The following is a 23,755-nucleotide window of genomic DNA, read 5'->3' on the forward strand; positions in this document are numbered from 1 at the left end:
GTGTGGGGTAGGTGGAAGCCAGAGGGGTCACAGTAGGATCGCTGTGTGTGGGGTAGGTGGAAGCCAGGAGGGTTCACAGTAGGATCGCTGTGTGTGGGGTAGGTGGAAGCCAGGAGGGATCACAGTAGGATCGCTGTGTGTGGGGTAGGTGGAAGCCAGAGGGGTCACAGTAGGATCGCTGTGTGTGGGGTAGGTGGAAGCCAGAGGGATCACAGTAGGATCACTGTGTGTGGGGTAGGTGGAAGCCAGAGGGATCACAGTAGGATCACTGTGTGTGGGGTAAGTGGAAGTCAGGAGGGATCACAGTAGGATCGCTGTGTGTGGGGTAGGTGGAAGCCAGAGGGGTTACAGTAGGATCGCTGTGTGTGGGGTAGGTGGAAGCCAGATGGGTCACACAAGGATCGCTGTGTGTGGGGTAGGTGGAAGCCAGGAGGGATCACAGTAGGATCGCTGTGTGTGGGGTAGGTGGAAGCCAGAGGGATCACAGTAGAATCGCTGTGTGTGGGGTAGGTGGAAGCCAGGAGGGTTCACAGTAGGATCGCTGTGTGTGGGGTAGGTGGAAGTCAGGAGGGTTCGCAGTAGTTTCACTGTGTGTGGGGTAGGTGGAAGCCAGAGGGATCACATTAGGATCACTGTGTGTGGGGTAGATGGAAGCCAGAGGGGTCACAGTAGGATCGCTGTCTGTGGGGTAGGTGGAAGCCAGAGGGGTCACAGTAGGATCGCTGTGTGTGGGGTAGGTGGAAGCTAGGAGGGGTCACAGTAGGATCGCTGTGTGTGGGGTAGGTGTAAGCCAGGAGGGGTCACAGTAGGATCGCTGTGTGTGGGGTAGGTGGAAGCCAGGAGGGATCACAGTAGGATCGCTGTGTGTGGGGTGGGTGGAAACCAGGAGGGGTCACAGTAGGAACGCTGTGTGTGGGGTAGGTGGAAGCCAGGAGGGGTCACAGTAGGATCGCTGTGTGTGGGGTAGGTGGAAGCCAGAGGGGTCACAGTAGGATCGCTGTGTGTGGGGTAGGTGGAAGCCAGGAGGGTTCACAGTAGGATCGCTGTGTGTGGGGTAGGTGGAAGCCAGGAGGGATCACAGTAGGATCGCTGTGTGTGGGGTAGGTGGAAGCCAGAGGGGTCACAGTAGGATCGCTGTGTGTGGGGTAGGTGGAAGCCAGATGGGTCACACAAGGATCGCTGTGTGTGGGGTAGGTGGAAGCCAGGAGGGATCACAGTAGGATCGCTGTGTGTGGGGTAGGTGGAAGCCAGAGGGATCACAGTAGAATCGCTGTGTGTGGGGTAGGTGGAAGCCAGAGGGATCACAGTAGGATCACTGTGTGTGGGGTAGGTGGAAGCCAGAGGGATCACAGTAGGATCACTGTGTGTGGGGTAAGTGGAAGTCAGGAGGGATCACAGTAGGATCGCTGTGTGTGGGGTAGGTGGAAGTCAGGAGGGTTCACAATAGTTTCACTGTGTGTGGGGCAGGTGGAAGCCAGAGGGATCACAGTAGGATCACTGTGTGTGGGGTAGGTGGAAGCCAGAGGGATCACAGTAGGATCACTGTGTGTGGGGTAAGTGGAAGTCAGGAGGGATCACAGTAGGATCGCTGTGTGTGGGGTAGGTGGAAGCCAGATGGGTCACACAAGGATCGCTGTGTGTGGGGTAGGTGGAAGCCAGGAGGGATCACAGTAGGATCGCTGTGTGTGGGGTAGGTGGAAGCCAGAGGGATCACAGTAGAATCGCTGTGTGTGGGGTAGGTGGAAGCCAGAGGGATCACAGTAGGATCACTGTGTGTGGGGTAGGTGGAAGCCAGAGGGATCACAGTAGGATCACTGTGTGTGGGGTAAGTGGAAGTCAGGAGGGATCACAGTAGGATCGCTGTGTGTGGGGTAGGTGGAAGTCAGGAGGGTTCACAATAGTTTCACTGTGTGTGGGGTAGGTGGAAGCCAGAGGGATCACAGTAGGATCACTGTGTGTGGGGTAGGTGGAAGCCAGAGGGGTCACAGTAGGATCACTGTGTGTGGGGTAGGTGGAAGCCAGGAGGGTTCACAGTAGGATCACTGTGTGTGGGGTAGGTGGAAGCCAGAGGGATCACAGTAGGATCACTGTGTGTGGGGTAGGTGGAAGCCAGAGGGGTCACAGTAGGATCACTGTGTGTGGGGTAGGTGGAAGCCAGAGGGATCACAGTAGGATCGCTGTGTGTGGGGTAGGTGGAAGCCAGGAGGGATCACAGTAGGATCGCTGTGTTTGGGGTAGGTGGAAGCCAGAGGGATCACAGTAGAATCGCTGTGTGTGGGGTAGGTGGAAGCCAGGAGGGATCACAGTAGGATCACTGTGTGTGGGGTAGGTGGAAGCCAGGAGGATTCACAGTAGGATCACTGTGTGTGGGGTAGGTGGAAGCCAGGAGGGTCACAGTAGGATCGCTGTGTATGGGGTAGGTGGAAGCCAGGAGGGTTCACAGAATCGCTGTGTGTGGGGTAGCTGGAAGCTAGGAGGGTTCACAGTAGAATCGCTGTGTGTGGGGTAGGTGGAAGCCAGGAGGGTTCACAGTTGGATCACTGTGTGTGGGGTAGATGGAAGCTAGGAGGGTTCACAGTAGAATCGCTGTGTGTGGGGTAGGTTGGAAGCCAGGAGGGTCACAGTAGGATCGCTGTGTGTGGGGTAGGTGGAAGCTAGGAGGGTTCACAGTAGAATCGCTGTGTGTGGGGTAGGTGGAAGCTAGGAGGGTTCACAGTAGGATCGCTGTGTATGGGTTTTATTATTGATTATGACAGCGATGGCCGTGGTAGTGGCTGTTCTCGTGGTGGCGCTGGCATTCGCGGCTGAAGATTGACTGCAGGCTAATGCTTGCGGTCTGCCACTGACCCTGGCAAAAAAAACCCACCAGTACCATGGGAGAACCAACAAAGGCATTTTTCAAACAAACATGTTGCCCTTATCGGTGGGAAGCCGGCACAAACTAAGCAAGAACATTAAACAAACATCCACGGGCCCGGCCGAGCGGCTCAACTTCTAAGCGCCCTGTTACTTGGACAGCAAGGAGTCCTGCGTGCCCGAATGCTCCCCGCGCAGTCATTAAAATCAATTTCAAGTCCCCCCCCCTCCCCAAGCCGTCCCCCGGGAGAGTCGGGCCTCGAAGTGAGGCGCACGCCGCATTGACCGCGAGTTTGGGTCCGAGCCCAAACGCGCGGGTCCACGCCCCAACTGCCTTGCAGTCAAGTTCCGTTCTCGCTTTGATTTAACACGCACGCACAGAGAGAGAGAGAAAAACTCAACTCCGCCACCGCTCTCGTCGCTAATAACACTGCACCGGCCTTAAAAGGACAGCGTGGACACAATTCGGCGACGCTTTAAGCCAATTGCCCTCATAACGCGTGCACGTATAATTTGTGTGCCACAATGAAGGGTGATTACTTGAAACGTCGCATATTGTACATACACGGGCGGTCCCCGCTTTTACGAGGTCACAATGCGTTCCTGGGAACCCCCGTCCGTTGTAAATCAGACCGTCATAGATCCGAGCCTATTTTCCCATAGACAGTCGGAACAGTCGAAACATCACTTGCCGAAGTGCACAGCCGTATTTATTAGGGTTCAATCGGTAACACAAAAAACAATTGCCAATAACAAAAACTCCACGCCAGGTTACATCGGAGACCAGACCGATTCTGTTCAAATGCGTTCGGGGTTGTGTCGATCAATGGTGAAATTATATGACCGTCATTCGAAGCTTTCGTGACTGCAGGAATTTCTCTTTGGTTCTTTCGGTAAAGTCACGTAGAAATACATTAAATTAAATAATAATAGAATACGACGTTTCGATTGCAACACAAGCAAACATCATCAGGTACAAATGAATGAGAAAACAAACATAGTAAACTTGGAAATATAATACAATACAACACAGAGAGTCGGCTAACAAAACAGTCAACACCCCACCTGGTTGATTACGTTATTTCAAAGATTGCTAAATTTGAGAGAGAGACAAAACACAGACACGGAGACACACAGACAGACACACAAGCAGAGAGAGACTCACACAGAGACAAACAGAGAGACACGCCATCTGATTTTACGATGCACAACCAACGTTTTCTTTAAAATACAGGGGAAAATGTTTGTCTTATAATCCAGATAATACGGTAATTCTGAGATACATTATCTGCTCTTCGTAATCTCAGGTTCCACATAGTCTGGAGCAGCACTTTCCCATTCATCATGACTTCCCAGAGTTTATCCTGAAGATGCTTGGTGCAGTTTCACACGGATCGTCGCGGATACAATCGTTTAATTTGGTTCTGAGAATTCTTCTTTGACTCACCGGTGAGCCGAAGCGATAATAATTGACGCGTCAATCGCTTGAACACGTGGGTGATTTCATTTATTTCGCCATGTCGATCTGTGGAGGGTCTTGCAACATAAATATGTCCAGATCAGGGGTCGGCAACGTGCGGCTCTGGAGCCGCATGCGACTCTCTACGGACTGCTTCGTGAAGTGATGTAATGTATTCACGTCACATTGCGGCTCTTGAAATATTGAAGTTTTTTTTCACCAAATTGTAAAGAAATGCCTCTTCTTGTCATTTTGGTTGGTGACCGCTGGTCCAGGGCATTGCATGACCTCGCATACTCAAACAACATCGATAATGATTTGCAGAGAGTAATTGTTAGTCACAGGGCAGTGGAACTGATGTTTGTGTCCTGTATTTGATTGTCGGAGCAGGTTTTAAGCCATTCTAAAGCCGGAACCAATTAATGTGCTGTCTTTTTGTGTGTGCGGTCATCGGTGACCGGCATGAAACACGAACACCGCCTTTTAAAAGGAAAACAATATAGGCATAGATGTTTCGGGCAATCGCCCTTCATAGCCTATTCATAGAGAGGCTGGGGAGTTTAAAACGTTTAGACGTTGGAGACTGCACTTAACGTTATGCACGTGCCATGAAGGAGGGAAATTGCCTGAAACGCTGCCAAATATTATTTTTTCGTTTATCAGGAATAGGCCGAATTAACGAATGGGAATTTTTATTGCCGTTACTTGTATTGATTGTGCATCACTGCCAACGTAGCAGCATCACCGATTACTCCGTGCAATCACCGTGGTCGGGTGGCTGACACCTGGAGTCGAACCCAGGTACCAGTGGTGCCGGTTCGTGAACTCTGACCCCTGAGTCACCCGGCCACCTCGGCTTTCAAAGCGCAGTCGAATCAAACGTTGTTACATTTTCTTATTCGCCAGCTTTCTAATGATGGAGCTAAAATGCTTTTTTCATCTCTCTCTCTTTCTTCACCACTTAATGAGACTTTAATTGGGGCCTTAGAGGGATTGCAGATTAATTTAAGTAATCCAAGGAATTTAAAGAATGCTCTCACTGCTGCTATTTGCTTCCATGTGTGAGATTATTGGGCCCGTGTGTTAAGGGTCCCACTTTATTTTATCTTCCCCCCCTCGACCCCCGCCCTCCGCCCCCGCCATCCCTGCCGCCCCCCCCCCCCCCCCCCGAATTCATCCAGATTCTTCTCTTGGCAGTTGTCGTGCTCGTGACGCGAAGAATCCACTTGCAACAGCTCTGTCGGACAATGGCCCACAGAAGCGGGTATCGCAGAACTACTTCTCACATGCCTTCACCTGGAGCCCTCTTCTGTGCACGATCCCCCCCCACTCACTCGCCCTGACGATGCGAAGAGAGATGTTCATCGCACGGCAAGATATTACCAATGACTGCAGAAACAAACAAAACTCATCACTTTAAATTAACTCCTGCGTTTAACTTGCATAAATTACGTCTCTGGTAATTAAACTAAATATCGGTTTGATCCTCGTTTCTCATGTGGGTTGGTTTGGAAAGTACCGCCCCTCCCCCCTACTGTATAAACAAACAAAAGACTGGAGGTCACTGAAAAGGGATCTGAGAATTAGTTCCGTGATGTGCACTTCTGCGGACTGTTCTCTAACACAGAGGGCTCACCCTGCCCTGCTAGAGTTCGAGAATGGCTTTTTTCGGTCTCGTGACGCCGACGGCACGGTCGTTGTACCGTGTAGGTGGGGAGGAGGGTGGCGGGGGGGGAGATGGGATCACGTGAACTTAGATTGCAACTCTCCCAGGGGGAAACTTGATGTACTTGCAATCTTTGTATTTGTTTAAATCAGGAGAGTCACACCGAGTCGTAGTACTCGTTTTCAAGAGAGGTCTTGCATTGGGTTTTAATGTTCAGATGTTTTCCAGCCAATTAATGACCAATTGTGTTTATTACACAAATGGGAGGAAACCGGAGCACCTGGACAAAACCCACGGCTTAAAAGGAGGGGGCAACACTATATTACCGTACAGATTTTAAACAGATGGCAATTGGTCCACTTGCTGTACCGCCGTCCCCTGGCGAGACAGGGCAATTGCACCTCCAACGACACCCACGGGAAGGGAGTTTCACGGCATCTGTGCGGCGATCCACCAACGCTCGCTGCTGCCTTCAAAGTGCTGGGTTACAGGCCGCGTGCAGCATCGTAGCCACCACTGCCACCCAGCTGACACGTTGATCAGTGGGCTCCATTTTTCGTTCTTCTTCTTCTTGGGCGAGTCTCTCATATGCAACGCAGCTTCATACCTAGCCGTGGTCCATGTTGGATCCCTACGGGGGTTACCCTGTCCCTGGGGAACAACGAATTATTACAACGTGGGGACTATGCAAGATCCGACTGTGGGCCCCCCTCCTTTCTCCCGACTCACTTTTACTGAAATAGCAACTGATGTTTTAAACCCGTAGACAATAATATGTTAGGCTATAACTATATATATTATTACATGTTATTTTAGTTGCACCGTGTCTTGGGTTTAGAGGAAGACAGTCCTACCGTGGCATTATTAATACAAATATTTAAGGGTACAATACTGGCAATGAAGTTATCGTGCGTCTTGCTTTCATGCGCATGTCAGTGAGCAAGCAAGCAGTAGCGCTACGAGATTTCACGCCGTGTGTATTTTTCGCAAACATTTTTTTATTTGTAACACTGGCTTTTGACATCCATGGTTCATTGTTGGGATATTTTTGTTCGAAAAAAATTTATTTCTACGTTCGTACTTGCGTTTATCTGTTGATATGGGGCCTCCTTGTGACTGACTGGGCCTCTATGCGTCGCGTAACGCTGCCCCAAACCCCCCGCCCCCGGCCCCATAGCTGCGCCCCTGCCGTGCCCACTCCGTTACTCGAGTGGCCCCACAGACCTCGGACATAAACGCTTGCAACGCGAGTCGGAAATCATTCAACAAAGACTCCGCAAGGCTGGGTTAAACGTCCCCACTCAGGGGATGGCGCACACGAATACCAGGGACCATGCCCTTGTCCCTGGCAAAGGCAAAGATCCCCCGTATAGCCGTCTAGACTGTTTGGGAGCAAGTTACCGTCAGCGAGCTCACTGGACGGCCACTACAGCACACAATGCCCGGCGGTGGTGGTGTTACCACGCCAGGCCTCCCCCTTGGTTTTTGTCCGTGCATAAGTTTTCATGCCGCACCGCGTCCTTCATTTATTCAGGCCGAGCCGACCTAGGGGAGCTCCAGCAACAGTTCATACGCCTGTCACCGACTCGAACTTGGGTCGCTGAGTTGGGAGTGCAGCGCGCTAACCACGGCACCGCGTCCCTGACACGGCAGCAGCAGCAACAACGTCTCCACAGCACCTGTGCCAGGCTAGGTGCACCTTGAATCCGTCACGTGAAGTGTCGAAGGCTCACTGGCAGAAGGTCACAGGACAGACTCCCCGGAGTTGTGGGTTAACCGACCAGGATGACTGTCAGTCACTTCCAGAGGCACACACACGTGCGCGTAGGTGGTGTTGGAGGGAAGGGGGGGTATAGGTGGAAGTGTTTTAAGGGGGGGGTCTGTTTGTAGAGGGGAAGAGAAAGCGTTAGAGGTGGGGGCGGGGGGCCGGTATTGAACCCACAGCCGCAGGCTTCACGCATCTCCCATTCTGAAGGGTAATGAAGGTCACGGGAGGACGGGGAAAGGAGAGGGGATAGTGGTGGAGATTGGGGGGGTGCTAGGTGGGACCACGGGGAGGGAGTGGGAGTAGGGGGGGTGGTGGTGGTCGGCTTGGTGGCTGGGGTCAGCGATGGGTGTCCCGTAGCTCGAGGGGTTCCGCCGTAGTTTGTTTTAGCGAGACAGCCGAAAGACATTCCACTGTCACCGAGTGATGAGCGATAATTTGTTCTGCTGCCGGGAAGGAGTTGTCTGTGTGTGTGGCGTTTTTTTTCTTCTCTTCAGTTGACCTGTCACGAGTTGTCGTCCTTCTTACTGCTACTGCTGCCGACTGCTGCTGCCTACTGCGGCGTGCGTCGCTTTGCATTTGGGTAGCTTTTGAGTTTTTTTTCGTTCGATTCATATTGAGGGTTGAGAACGACGCGCGCGTGTGTGTGCAGTGTAGCGGTTAGCGCTACGCTGCGCTACGAACCCGGCGACCCGAGTTCGATTCCCGCTTACGACCACCAACACCAGTGACAATTATCTGAACCGGTCCTGGGCATCCCCTAGGTCTACTCAGCCTCAAATGAGTAACCTCATCGCCACTAGGGAGACAAAGGCGGCCGGGCGTGGTGCTGGCCACCCACCTTCTCGTGTGTCGTGCCGGCCTTCATAAGTACTCGCTAACAGCACTTGCGCCTACAGTCTGTAAAGGCTATACGTGGGATCTTTGTCTTTGTTGAGTGTTTAATGGGGGTAGCGCTCGTGCAGCGGTTAGCACGACGCTGCACTACAAACCCGACAGAGACTCGAGTTCGATTGCCGCTCACGGCGAACACTGGTGACGATCATCTGAACCGGTTCCGGGCCTCCTCTAGGTCGACTCAGCCTTAAATGGGTACCTGGTGGAGTGGGAAAACGGAACAAAATGATAACGCGATCTGAGAAGTGCGCAAAGAAGCCACGGTGATTGGGAATCACTGAGATGAGTGGAGCGAGCGAGCGCAAGTTCCAACTCCCGCGCGCTCGCTCGAGACCTCGACTTGAAAGAGGGGGGGGGGGCTTGGGGAGCACTCTCCACCAGGAGGGTCACGGAACATCGGCAAATTTAGACATTGCGCCCGGATACAATCGCTAGCCATGATCGATCTACTGTTAGATTAAGGCTGCCCCAAGCCATCGTCATCTTGTGATGCCGCAATCAATCAATGATTATAGTTCCTGCACGCACGCTCATTTCATCGCTCCTTCTCCACAGTGGACGACTGTTGGGTGCGTTCCATCCTTGGGCTGCCATGCCTTCCCTAGTCTCGACCGACTGGCCATCATCCTTTCTGAAACTTGTCCTATCCATGGCCCCGTTGCTCAACCATCAGTACGATGTCTCTGACGTCAGTTGCAAGATTCGGCCATTGTGTGGCGGCGCCAGAGTCCACATTCGAAGCCAAACCCCAAGTGGACTAAACGTGACAATCATCACCGCCCCCCCCCCCCTACTGGCAGACTTAACGCCCTGGGTGTGATTCCTGCAAACGAGACTCTCTCCTGCCCTACAGCATTCTCATCCGGCTAAACAACAACAATATAGACCTGAAACTCAACTTACTTCTTTTCATCCGTAATAATGGGGGGGGGGGGAGTTTATCAATTATTGTAAATTTTAATTATTGTAAATGTTGCGGTGTGCTGTACGAGTGTAAAGACGACTTCGACGCACTTGTCTTGAGATGGTTTCTTTATTAAGGAGCCGCGTGCTCACACTCGGACAGGTGGAGACCCCCACTGCAACAGCCCCGAGTCTCCCGCGCATCTCCCTTATATACGGTCCGAGGCCACGCCCCCATTCCCGAACCTTCTCGCTAGTTCTTGACCGCTCGCTCTACCAGCAGACTCCACTGTCCTCTTCCGTCACCTGCCCACGCTCCTATTCTCGATCATTCCCGTAGCCACTAGTCCACTCACACTGCAGGCTGACTCCCCTGTCATTACCTCCTGTGGCCACTAGTCCACTAGCACTGCAGGCTGACTCCCCTGTCATTATCTCCCATGGCCACTAGTCCACTAGCACTGCAGGCTGACTCCCTTGTCACTACCTCCCGTGGCCACTAGTCCACTAGCACTGCAGGCTGACTCCCCTGTCATTACCTCCCATGGCCACTAGTCCACTAGCACTGCAGGCTGATTCCCCTGTCATTGCCTCCCGTGGCCACTAGTCCACTAGCACTGCAGGCTGACTCCCCTGTCATTACCTCCCGTGGCCACTAGTCCACTAGCACTACAGGCTGACTCCCCTGTCATTGCCTCCCGTGGCCACTAGTCCACTAGCACTGCAGGCTGACTTCCCTGTCATTACCTCCCGTGGCCACTAGTCCACTAGCACTACAGGCTGACTCCCCTGTCATTACCTCCCGTGGCCACTAGTCCACTAGCACTGCAGGCTGACTCCCCTGTCATTACCTCCCGTGGCCACTAGTCCACTAGCACTGCAGGCTGATTCCCCTGTCATTACCTCCCGTGGCCACTAGTCCACTCACACCGGAGGTTGACTCTACTGTCATTACATGTATGTTCGGTTTCGATTTAAAGCTTTCGTGACTGCAGGGATTCATCTTCTTGGTTCTTTCTATTATTATTATTTTATTACTTCCCTTCTACGTGACTTTACCGAAAGAACCAAGAAGATGTATGTTCGGTTTACGTGACAAACCTCACTAATTGGCTGCGTCGGTTGGTGGCGGGTTTAATGACGCCTTTATATTTATGTGATCTAACCCCAAAAAAACCTATATTATGGATGATATTGGTCGCGAAAGCCTACGTGTTAAACAGGCTTATTTTCAATCTGCGCGTCCCTCTTATCTTTTCGTCAACCGCCCCGCGTTTTTCCACCGCTCCATCTCTCCCGTGGCGGAACGGCCACGTGCATGCGGAGGGAACACTCTCGCTCTCCACGTGGTTGACCTACTCCGCCGCTAGTCTCTTCGGCCGGCTGCTCGAAATTAACACGGACGTCTCAACAACATAAAAAAAACCCCCCACCAGGCTTGCACCCCCACCTCCCCCCGAAGGGTAAACCACTTGGCAGGCTGTGTACCGCTCATTAGAGAGTGAATGGGGCGCTGAGAGACGGGGGGACACGAGACGGGCAGAATTTCAGGTTGGTCAACATTTCGGATTGCGGTTGACAAGCCTCTTGCTGCTCCTCTTCCTTGACATGACCCCAACTTTCTCAAGTGGCTCTCCGCTGATTTGTTAGAGAGGGCGAAGAGCACGCTCGGGTGGCAGCCACTACCCACGACAAAGCACCCCCCCCCACCACCACCCACGCACCCCGCCCAAGCTAACCTGACTCTGCTGATGAGACACCGGAGTGTCGGAACCGCTCCAGAGTTGTTTTGCTTCTAGTGAATCACTGCCGCTGAAATGATGGCCCTTCCCCAGAAAGCAGTGGAGCACTATGGGATTTGTAATCAAATAACAAAAACCCCATATATATTATTTATTTTAATGCAGAGAGACAAATATATGAAGCAGGTACATTGCCTGCTTATGTATTTATGCATTTCTTGAGTCGCCCGGTAACCAAAAAGGATCAATTCGTTGTAGGGAGTTTTATTTCGTGGGTTTCCATTGATCTGGTGCTGTGTTGTACCACCCACCCCCACCCCCCAACTGTGGTGGCTGCAGAGCTCGGGGAGGGCGTGGGCAGGTGAGTGAGGGTCGGCGGGAAGATTTGAGGCGTCCACCAGAGATAAGGGGCCCCGTTCACCTGCGGGTTTCGCAGAGGCTAATGGAAAACCAACATTCATCTCCGCCCTCAATTTATCTTCACCGCAACCGTTAGCAGTACATCTTCCTTGAGATTATATATTTATTATTATTTATATATTTGTGTCCTGTGTGTGTGTGCGTGCGTGAAGGCCTACTCTGTGGGGAGCGGTAGTGTAGCGGTTACCGCGCTGCGCTACTGAACCCGGCGACCCGAGTTTGATTCCCGCTCACGGCCAACACCGGTGACGATGATCCGAACTGATCCTGGACCTCCCCTATGTTGACTCAGCCTCAACTGAGTACCTGGTGCAGTGTGCAGTAAAAATCGCCACGAGGGAGACAAAGGCGGCCGGGCGTGGTGCTGGCCACCCACCCGCTCGTGTACCATTGCGGCCTTCATATGTGCTGCTGCTCGCTAACGGCACTTGCCCCCAACAGTCTCTTCCGGCTATGCGGGGGATCTTTGTCTTTGCTGTATATAACGCCATACAATAAGCAGGCGCGACGCCTTCCTCCTCCGTTGTCACTCCACTTACACCAACACATATTTTCACGTCCTTACAGGCCACACGGCCTTCTGGAAGTCCATGAACAGTTTTCAGATTGTTGTTGCAGTGACCATGCAGGTGTTGTCAATGATGTGTTCGACAATGAGCATTTATTAGCCAAATGGGTTTTTTTGTTCGTTTTAAATATTAGCTGTTGTCAAAACCAAACCTGAATTGTATCACGACTTCGGTCGGAGTGTCGCGTCACGGGACACGGGAGCCCGTCTCTCGCCGAGCGGCGCAGCCAGGAGCCATCTTCTTTGCCCTCTTCGGGCAGCATGGGCGCCGCCATTGGCTGACGTTGTTGCAGATTGCAGCAGCAGCAGCGAATAATAATAATGACAATGTCACATTGGGGTGGTTGAACAACCAGATGATTGCGTGAGGTAGTAGCAGAGTGGTGCACATCGCTGATGTGGTGGTGATGATGCCTCCTCCTTCGTATTTGCGAATGGGGCATTGAGTCGCTGCCGGAATGAATGGATTAGGCCGGGCAGCGGTGGCTTCACTCCACGTGGGAGGCAGCAGCGAGGGTTGGTGGATCACCGCACGAATGTGCGCTGAACCCTTCCTTCCCGTGGGCGTCGAGGAGGTGCCGTACCCTGGCTCGACCATGAGAAAGCGGTGCAGCAAGTGGGCGAATCGCAATCCGTTTCCATCTGTACGGGGATAGAGCGTTGCCCCGTCGCGTGAGCCATGGGGTTTTCTCCGGTTGCTCACGATTTCCTCCCACACGTGTATAACAATAATAATATTAAACGCAACTCGCCATTAATTGACTAAAACATCTTACAAATAAAAACCCGATGTAGCAGCAGCGGCAGGACCCTCCTGAAAACGAACGATAAAAAGTAAAAATAAACAAGAATTCATAATAGTAACAATAACCGTGGGTCTGTGTTGGAGCGACCCGCCCCTCACTGCAAGTGTTCGGGCTCTTGAATCTCCTCTCGCTGTGTCCCTCCGTCTGTGTTCCCTGCGTGGGCTCCCCCTCCACCCCCTCTTACCCGCTCCCCCCAACGTCCCGCTTCACCCCCACACACCTCCCAGCTCCACGCCCGGGCTGTCTCCACCGCTTCCCGTAATTAATGGCGCTATCACGGCCAGCATCACTCCACAAGACTGACCCCGCGGTCCCTGCAACCCCTGCCTCTACCCCCCACCTCACTCTCACACACACGAGACAAAGGTCCCCCATACAGACGGCAGATGCTATTGAGGCAAGTGCTGTTAGCGAGCGTCTATTTAATAAGGCAGAAATGTGGTGGCGCGAAGGGGGTGATGTTGCCAACACCACGCACGGCCGCCTTTGTCTCCCAAGTGATGATGTTTACACACCGCATCAGGCGCTCATTTACTCAGGCGACCCAGAACCGGCTCAGATGCTCGTCACGTACACGCATCACCAGACACACGGACACACACGGACACACAACGCCACTACCACCGTTACCAAAAAAGTCAAAGATCCCCCGTATAGCCTGTAACAGACTGTTGGGGCAAGTGTTGTTAGCGAGCACCTATGAAGGCCGGCACGGCACACGAAGGGGATGGGGGGCCAACGTCACGCCCGACCACCTTTTGTCTCCCCAGTGGCAATATTTACACACCACACCAGATACTCATTTGAAGCTGAGTCGACCTAGGGGAGGCCCATGACTGGTTCAGATAATCGTCACCGGTGTTGGCCGTGAGGGGGAATCGAAATTGGGTCGCCGGATTCGTAGCGCAGCTCGCTCACCGCTACCGCACCACTTCCCGTTACCACGAACACACCGCCATGAACACCACCATCACGAACACCACCAACACCACCATCACCAACACCACCATCACAAACACCACCATCACGAACACCACCATCACGAACACCACCATCACGAACACCACCATCACGAACACCACCATCACCAACACCACCATCACGAACACCACCATCACCAACACCACCATCACCAACACCACCATCACAAACACCACCATCACGAACACCACCATCACGAACACCACCATCACCAACACCACCATCACCAACACCACCATCACCAACACCACCATCACGAACACCACCTTCACGAACACCACCATCACGAACACCACCATCACGGACACCACCATCACGAACACCACCATCACGATGGTTGCCACCACCGCAAGCAGAGAGGGAGGGAGGGACACGTGCCCGAGAGGACATCCACTGAGATGAACCGAGCAGGTGGAGTGGTACTCCTCGGCACCGTGGGAGGAGACCTTCATCATAGCACCCCCACCACGCGTAGCGCACAGCCCCCACCACGCATAGCACATAGCCCCCACCACGCACAGCGCACAGCCCCCGCCACCTAAAATTCCACGTTGATAATATCGGCAGTCTGGACTGAGTGTCTCAATGTGCATCACAATGGACAGAGAGGCCGCATAGTCCGGCCCTTAGAAAAACGCGCGCGATTTCACATCTCTATTAGCATTCTGTCCCATGCATCATCGTCGCCATCATCAATCATCACGGCCAGCCATGATCTATCCACTGCTCAATACAGGCCTCCTTCCCCAAGCCGTTGCCCATCGATAAGCCAGCCCAGAGGGACACGATCAACTCCCGAGCACTCTCAACAAAGCGCGATTTAATCGCTCCATCTCCCTGGGCGCACGCCCACCCTCGTACGCGTTCCACATCCTTTGGCTGGCCAACGCGTCCCCATCCTTGACCATCGTGTCGCACTTTTATCGTACAGTTTTAAATGACCACGGTAACATATGTGGAGTGTTCTCTGACCCACGTCTTCCCATGTCTGTTTCTACGCCCCATGCTCCTCTGCACACTTTTCCGTTTTTCTTTTCTGCTTTCTTTGCGGTCCTGGTGGGTGAGGACTTCACCACGCTGAAAGTTTAGTGGGTTGGTGAAGGCGGGGAGCATAGACGTACAGTACAACAATGGATTTTGCTTCACTATCTCTCTGCTGTCCTCATCGTAATCTCAGCAGCATGCCTATAGCACCTGTTATGCGCACCGCGGTCGTCCCTCCTGGCACTCTTCAGGCTCAAATCCCTGCTTAGCTTGCGAAATCTCTACGATTCTTCTCCATTACGAAAACGGAATCTCGAGAATGATCGCGGTGATGGAAATTGCACTGTGAAATAATAAGGCCATTCACTCGGGCACTCACTCACAATGGAGACAAAGAACACCCATATAGCCGTAACACACAGCTGGGGCAAGTGCTTATAACGTGCACCTATGAAGGCCGGCACAGCACACGAGGGGGTCGGTGGCCAGCATCATGCACGCCCGGCCGCCTTTGTCTGCCCGGTGCTGATGTCTTCAACACGCCCCACCAGGTGCTGCTTTTAAGGCTGAGTCGGCCTAGGGGAAGCAAATGAGACGGTTCAGTTATCACTCGCCACTGTTGACTGTCGCCACCCGGAATTGAACTGGGGTCTCTGGGTTTGTAGCACAGTGTTCTAACTACTGCACCGCCGCTCTCCCCCACACACGTACATACGCACGTTTGTCAGATATTTGGGATACGTTTGGCGTACGTGAGAGGGAGGGTAGAGCGGTGGTACAGTGGTTAGCACGTTGCGCTATGGACCCGCGAACCCGAGTTCAATTCCTTGCCACGAGTAACACGAGCGGCGAGTTTCATCGTAATGCCTTCCCTATGCATTAAGCAGCGTGGTGACGTATGGTCAAACCAGCCTCACGACCCCGGGCTTCATCCAGCAGTGAATTGACAGCAGGCTATAATGATGGGTATTATTTGCATGCGCCGAAGGCAATTACACTAAACATATTGATTGGTCGATTCTAGCACGCCACTGGAGACGAAAACATTAACTCCGGAGAACTGACACGGTGATGATAATGACCGTGGAGATTCTATTAAGATAGCAATAATGGTGACATCAATGATGATGGTGCTGCTGCTGTTGCTGGTTGTGACACCGTCGTGCAGATACGGATCGTAAATAACATCTCTCCTGTGCGCCCAGTGTCGGTAATAACTGTGGTGAAGATGATGATGATGCTGGTGATGACCACAAAAATCCATCACCATCATCAGCCGTGGTAAGTCCACTGCTGGATGTAGAAGGCCTCTCCAAAGCCCCTGCCATGGCATGGAGAATAATTTTGACGAAGCTAATGAGTTACATTTTCCGGCCTAATTCAGGGCACAAGCAGAAGCCAGCTCTCGCACGTCCTAAAGAAGGTCCCGGCACGTGCAGCGAAACGTCGGACATCAAGCCGAGCAATATGCCGTGCAATCCCGAGAACCCACGGCGGAGCGGTAGAACGCGGCTGGTGTACGTTGCGTCTAAACGTAATCGCAGAGCAAGGCGCATGGACGGAAGATCCACTGCTGGATGAAGGCATGCAATAGGCCACGGCCAACCCTTAACGGTTCAGCCTGGGATCCGCGTTCTCGCTCGGTGCACACCGCTCCACACTACGTGACTTTACCGAAAGAACCAAAGAGTGAGTCCCTAGACTCTTGCAGCCTTAGGACCATGTGACTGTGTACACGCATGTAGTGCCGGTCGTCGTGGTAGGGGTGGTGGCAATAGTGGTGCGTGTGTGAGGAGCGGTGAGGTGCTCGCTTACAGCACTTTCCCCACCAGTCTGTTAAGGCTATACGAAGGGGTTCTTTGTCTTTTTACGGAGAGTGGTTCGCGCGCTGCGTTACGAACCTGGCTACCAAGGCTACCCAGGTTCGATTTCCGCTCAAGGCCAACACCAGTGACGATTATTTGAACCGGACCTGGGCCCCACCTAGGTCGACTCAGCCTCAACAAATGAGTGCCTGGTGCATTGCGTAAACATTGCCATTAGGGAAACAAAGACGGCCGGGCGTGGTGCTGGCCACCCACCCCCTGTGCACCGTGGCGCCTTCATAGGTGCTCGCTAACAGCACCGGCCTCAACATTCTGTTCAGGCTATACGAGGGATCGTTGTCTTGTCTTTCGTGGTTGGGCAGCAACTCGAGCAGTCGAGTTGCGTGGTTCATGACAGCATGGGTACTCTTGAAATACGTAACTGCGTTGAGTCATCATCAACAGTCAAGATCTGTCCACTGCTGGATGAATGCCGCCACCATCTACCAACGATTCGTGCGATGTTAACAATCCACCGAGCATCCTGCCTGCCACGCGAGCTGATTTCATCGATCCATGTCCTAAGTGAACGGAACCCTCGGACACGTTTCCATTCCTTGGCTGCCATTCCGTGATTATTCTCGCCCACATACATTCTAGCCATGGCATGCCACTCCTTCCTAAATAGGTAATTAGCCGTGCAATTAATCACATTTGGCGCTTAACGCGGGCACACAATGACCTAACGCATTTGCCTATGCAACCATGTTACGGGGATATATGTGAAGTGAGCGGCGCATCTTGTTCTGGTTTAATACGCCTGCAGTATTTACCAGGGCGGCCACCTCTCCTCTTAAGAACCGCAACCCTCCCACAGCAACGCGCTGAATCAAACGACGACTGCAACGGTGCATCAGAGACGAGACGTTGATGTTGCTGATAAGAAGGCCGTGTTGCTCATGTGGGATGTGTGGTGGTGAATAATAAGACTAATAACAGTGGTGGAATCAGCACCTTCCGGGGGTCCAACAGTGTCTCCCACTTGACGTTGTTCCTCCCCACAGAGAACTCGGTCCGCTGTGGCCAGTCCCGCCTGTGGTAGTGCGCCCTGGTGTCCCTGCTGTCTCAAAGGCAAAGATAGCAGGGAAACTTGGTAAAACCGCCTTGGAGACCCATCAGGAATGCCACGATTTTGAAGTCTCCGATGACCTCCCAGCCGTACTCATCATACTTCAAGGCATCCAGCAAGGTCTTGGTGCTGTTGTAATCCTCTTTGAGGTTCACCGAGTGAGCCAGATAAAGAAACTGGTACTTGTTACCATTTTGGAGCAGCACGGCTTTGAGGCTCCTCGATGAGCTGTCAATGAAGAGGTGCCACTCATTCTGGTTACAGGCGATTCCGATTGCCTCGAACAGACTGGTCACATTGTGGCAGAAGCAGAGCCCGTCTTTACGGGTGAAGAAGCTGCATAAAGGTTGATGACGCTTCCTCTGATCTGCGACTTGAACATTTTCATCCAACAAGTTCCACTACTTGAGCCTAGACATCAAAAGCTCGGCATTGGACTTGGTGAGACCAAGATCTCTGATCAAGTCGTTGAGGTATTTTTGATTGAGGTAGTATGGGTTTCTCTCCTCAGCTCCACCTCTGAAATTGTCATCTGGTTCTACAACGTCTTCCTCGCTCTCTGACTTGCTGCTCTCTTCTAAAGACGGGTGCTCTCTCCGGAGGAGTGGGTACGAGGAGCTCATGGCAGTGTGGCACTAGGGCGATGGATGAAGGAAGGTCCGGATACCTGATAGCAGGTGAATTCTTGCCAGTCCGACGTCTGGAAGGGTCCACCATGCAGAAGTAGCAGTTGCTTGAGTGGTCAGTGGGTTCCCGCCAAATTCTTTGGATAGCGAACTTCATGGCTCTCTTTTCCCCTCTGTACCATCGTACAAAATACATTTATTTCACCCATGACTAATGTGTAAGATATTATCGCAGTATTTTTCATATATGATATATTTTTTTCAATAACATTGAAAATTGTAAAACATTTTTAAATTAAAAAAACTTTTACAATTATTATTTTTTACTAATTTTATAACATAAAATTTCCGAGTAACAATTGTCCATTTTACCTTCCAGGGTTGTTTTGCATTGCTCGCAGGTGAAATGAGGTGCCCAGGGTTTGTCTTGATCCCTGACAGGCATGCTGAAATATGCCTTGTAGGCCTCACACATCTTAGCAGATGCTTCCACAGAGTTCTTTTTCACGCTTGCATTGATAAATAGGTCGCAGACATAGCAAAATGCGTCTGCCAGATGCTTGCAGCCTCTTGATGCCATCTCAGAAAAATGCAGATATGTATCCACGTTTAGTTCCAGGCCTGGAACTAAACTGAACTGGTGGGCTTAAGGCCACGTAACCCACGTGGGACATTTCCCACGTGTACCCGCAGGGGGTCCGCGTACCCCCCTGGGTTCAAAACCACTTCCCCTGCTCTACTTCCGGCGGACGCTGACGATCGTTTTGTTTGTACCTCACCAGCAGACGGCGCTCCTCTCCTCTGATGAAGCCACTTGCGAGGAGTTTGACGGTCAAGCAATTTGCGTCTGCACAGGGGCGCAGCTATGGGGCAGCGTTACGCAACGCGCAGGGGCCCAGTCGGCCACACGGGGCGGGCCGGGGGGAGGGGCGAATCAACAAGATATGTTTTTGTCATTTTCTTTGAATCTATCTACGTGACTTTATCGAAAGACCCCAAGAACAAGATAAACAAGTTACAAAAAATGTTCAGAAAAAATATATGAAAAAGATTCCAACAGATAACCATAAATGCCCAAAAATATTCAAAAAACATTGTTACAAATGGAAAAAAAGTATACTTCCGAAAAGTACGCACAGCGAACAAATCCAGTAGCGCTACTGCTATTGTCTGCGCACCACCCGGCTTGTTTGCTCACTGACGTGCGCATTAATAAAGCAAGACGCACGATAATGAAATTGTGAGTATTGTAGCTTTACATCTTTGTATTCATACGGTCACTGTGAGACTATATTCCTCTAAATCCAATACACCGTGCAACTAACAATAATATATATAGCTAACATATTATTGTCTACGGGTTAAAAACATCCCGTAGCTATTTCAGTAAAAGTGCGTTTGGAGAAAGGAGGGGGGGGGGGCACAGTCGGATCTTGCATAGCCACCACCCCCACCCCGTTGTAATAGGGACTTGCGCCCCTTGCGTCCAGGCAATGGCACAAACTCTTGACAAGTAAGTGAACGAGTGCGCAAGAGATGTAAAAAGGTTCGTGGAATTGTCCCGCTGGACAGAACGAGAGGAGTGTGGGTGAGAGAACATAGGCTGGTTGCCTGCATAATTGCAAACTCTGAAGAGAAATTGGCGTACGGGGGTGTGGGGGTACATCATCGTGGCTCGAAGGGACGATGGTGAAGAATAATCACGGAGTGGCAGCCAACGGATGGAACGCGCCCAAGAGAATGCGCTTCCGACGGAGCGATGACATCGGCTGGTGTGTAAGGGTGCTCTGTACATTGATACATCTCTGTGTGGGTCTACGTTATAAATATGTCATTTTTATCTTCACGCAGCAGTGGATAGAGCATGATGAAGATGATCTAAATAAAAAAAAATCACGGAAAGTTGCATACAAATGGAACGGCACCGAGAGACAGAGAGAGGAACGCACGGACAAGAGAGGCTGCAGCAGGCAAGCCTGCAAGTCCGGAGCCACATGCGGTGGCTGTCGAAGGTCTGCAGTGCGGCTCTTACCATTGCGCACTCCTACAGAATTGTAAGACGTACCGATAGTTTTTCCTTTAAATACAGGTGAAACACATGCGTCTTGTGGTCGAGAGAAAACGGTAACTCATGATTCCTTGTGGTCGAGAGAATACGGTACCTCTCAGATCGCTTGTGGTCGAGACAATACGATAACTCTGAGATCCCTTGTGATCTCGTAAATAAGACAACACCGAGATCCCTTGTGATGGAGAGAGTACGGTAAGGCTGAGATCCATTGCTCCTTTGGTCCACGCAGTAGGGGGCAGCACTTTCCTGCGGGCTCATCGGCACAGCGCCGTCTCGACTGTGGATGTTGCTGATGAGTCCTGCTACAGCTGCTGTGAGTCGGTCACATTCGCTCAATTGTTTTCTTACGGTGACCATGGACAAGATGACGTACGATGTAGTTCTTCTGGAACTGCTGACGGCTGTGCGCTTTGTAACACGTTCTTGTACCTTGTTTGAATATACAGAAAATTGGTGAAGGGTTGTCACGTTGACAAAACGTACAAATGTCTTGCTACTTGAGCACCCCCCGGTTGTGCTACTGGACATCTATGAAAAAGAGCTTTATAGCGCATCGGATTTATCCAGTGTGAATAGATATTCTGATTCTGAGAGAGCAAACCCACATCATTTACAATTTCAACACGATGTTTCGCTGGTGATTACAAACAGCGTCATCAATCAGGCAATTGTAATAATTACGGCAAAGCCTCACTATTTGTTTTGTTCACGTGGCAAACCTTACCAATTGTCTGTGTCAGGTGGAGGTAGGTGTACGACACATTTACGCGATCTCGAACCCAACAAAAAGACTGTATCACGAATGATAGTGGTCGCGAAGGCTCTGCGTGTTAAATGTACAATGAGAGAGTTAAGAGGGAACTGATATCGCGATTATCGTCATGTCGTGACATGTTCTCATATTGTCGTATCGTGGAAAATTATATCGTGGTAAACATTGCGCCACCAGTGACCTCTTGTCTTGTCTTCAGCCATCCTCGATCCAAGGGTTGGCCGCACCATGGGAAATCCTTCGCCACTGAATTCTGTCTTCTGCTATCCTCATTGTCTGTTCTAGCGTGAGCCTCGTCCATGCTTTCATGTTATCCATCCGTGTCATCCTTGGTCTTCCTCGCGCCCGTCAACCGGGTATTGTCCCTTGCATCATCTGCTTTAACAAACAAGTTCCATTTTTTCTCATGACATGACCATAGTAGGCCCAGCTCTCTTCATTTATGACCTCAGCAAAACCTCAAACACCACGTGACCACATCGTTCACAACCCCAGTCTTGGAACGTAACGCGACTATTATATATATTTTAGTAAAAATAAATGTATCCAAACCAACTTTCCTTAGAGAAATTTCTTGTTTTTCACTTACTATCGATCTATAGGTGTTTTTGATATTCTCTGTAATGCGCCGTTATTTATGCTCCGATTGCAGCTTGCCTCCTTGTTGCGCTCAGTTTGTATGGCATTGCTTTTGTCGTCTGGTGACTCCGGGTCACTGTTGCAACTGAGGCTCATCCTAGATTCTAGAGTTCTCACATTGGGGTTAAACAACATAGCATTGAAACTTGTCTTAACCCAGTTATCATTTGGCATATTCATTAATCACACTTTGCTTTTAATTGTGAAAGAAAACATTTTCAAATAGCCGATGTTTTAAGCAATGGCCCTTATTCATAGTGCAGTGAACCGTGGTTCAGTGGGAGTCGCTGTTTATTCTCTGCTGGGTGCCACGGTGGTGAAATGTTAACTACCTCGTCTAGTATACAGGAGGTCGTGGGTTCAATGCCGACCTTCACACCTGCTGTGTATTTGGCGTTTGCATGACTCTCTTCCCGTGGTCGCGTGGATTTTTACCGGCTCTTCTGGTTTTTCCATCCATATGAAAAAAACATGCATTCAGAGAATTTGGCTGCTTTGAATGTCCACGTGATAAGCCACTTCGTTGAGCTATCATTTGTGGCTGGGTCACTTCTAAAAAAAGAGCAATATAGCTCAGTGGGGCATTACCTGGTAAAATAAAATAGTTCGTGTCTGGAACTCCCTTCCACCCAACCCTCTGTGCTGTCGACTCCCTGCTCCTGTTGCAGGCTCCATGTCGTCCTTCCTCGCCCGCTCTGCATGCCCTGTGCTTTTCTCTCCACAACACAAGCGCGCCCACTCTGTCCACACAGCGTCTTGAGCTGCGATTACGTTTAGGCGCAAGACACAAACAGCCACGTCTTACGGCTCTCCCGTGAGTTCTCGGAGATTCTACCGCATGTTTCTCGGCTTCATGTGCGACGTTTCGCTCCACGTGCCGGTAACCTTGTTCAAGGATTGAATGGACCCAGCGCACGCACGGTTTCCCTCGATTATGTAGCGGTTGTTGCTTGTGCCCTGATTTAGACCGGAAAATGTAACTCATTAGCTTCGCGATTCACGTGTAAGCGGTGAGAAGGGCGTGCCCAGAGAAAGTTCACCTCCGTGCCATGACAGGAGGCATTGGGTTCATGGCAGGTGGTTTTGAGAGGCCTTCTCCATCCAGCAGTGGATTAATCATGGCTGGTGATAGGGCCAGGTGGCTCAGCGGTAAAGATAGCGGCACACCCTCGGAGTAAGAGCGTGAGTTCAACTCCTGGTTGCGGTGGGAGGGAGCGGAGGTTGACTACGCCATCATCCCTCCTGAGTCGATACAATGCATATCCTGTTGTGGGAAAGTCAACAATTAGGTGCGCCACAGTGGCGAGATGTTAACTACCTCGCCTGGTATACAGGAGGTCGTGGGTTCCATCCCAACCCTGACACCTGCTGTATATTTGGAGTTTGTCTCTTACCCTGTGGTTGCGCGGATTTTTCTCCGGGTCCTCCGGTTTTCCCCTCCACATTTAGAATCAATATGCTTTTAGAGTACGGTATTTGGCTGCTGTACATTTTCGCATGATACGCCTCTTCTTTGAGCTATCATTTGTGGCCAGGTCGCTTCTGAAAAAGAGCTAGTGGGCCTTACCTGGTAAAATAAAAAACACTTGTTTTTATAATCGTTGTCTTATGGTTAGAATCGCCACCCATCATGGAAATGTGGAATTTCCACCACTGGCTCTGCAAA

This window comes from Lampetra fluviatilis, chromosome 44, assembly GCF_964198595.1.
Source record: "Lampetra fluviatilis chromosome 44, kcLamFluv1.1, whole genome shotgun sequence".
In the NCBI taxonomy this organism is placed as follows: domain Eukaryota; kingdom Metazoa; phylum Chordata; class Hyperoartia; order Petromyzontiformes; family Petromyzontidae; genus Lampetra; species Lampetra fluviatilis.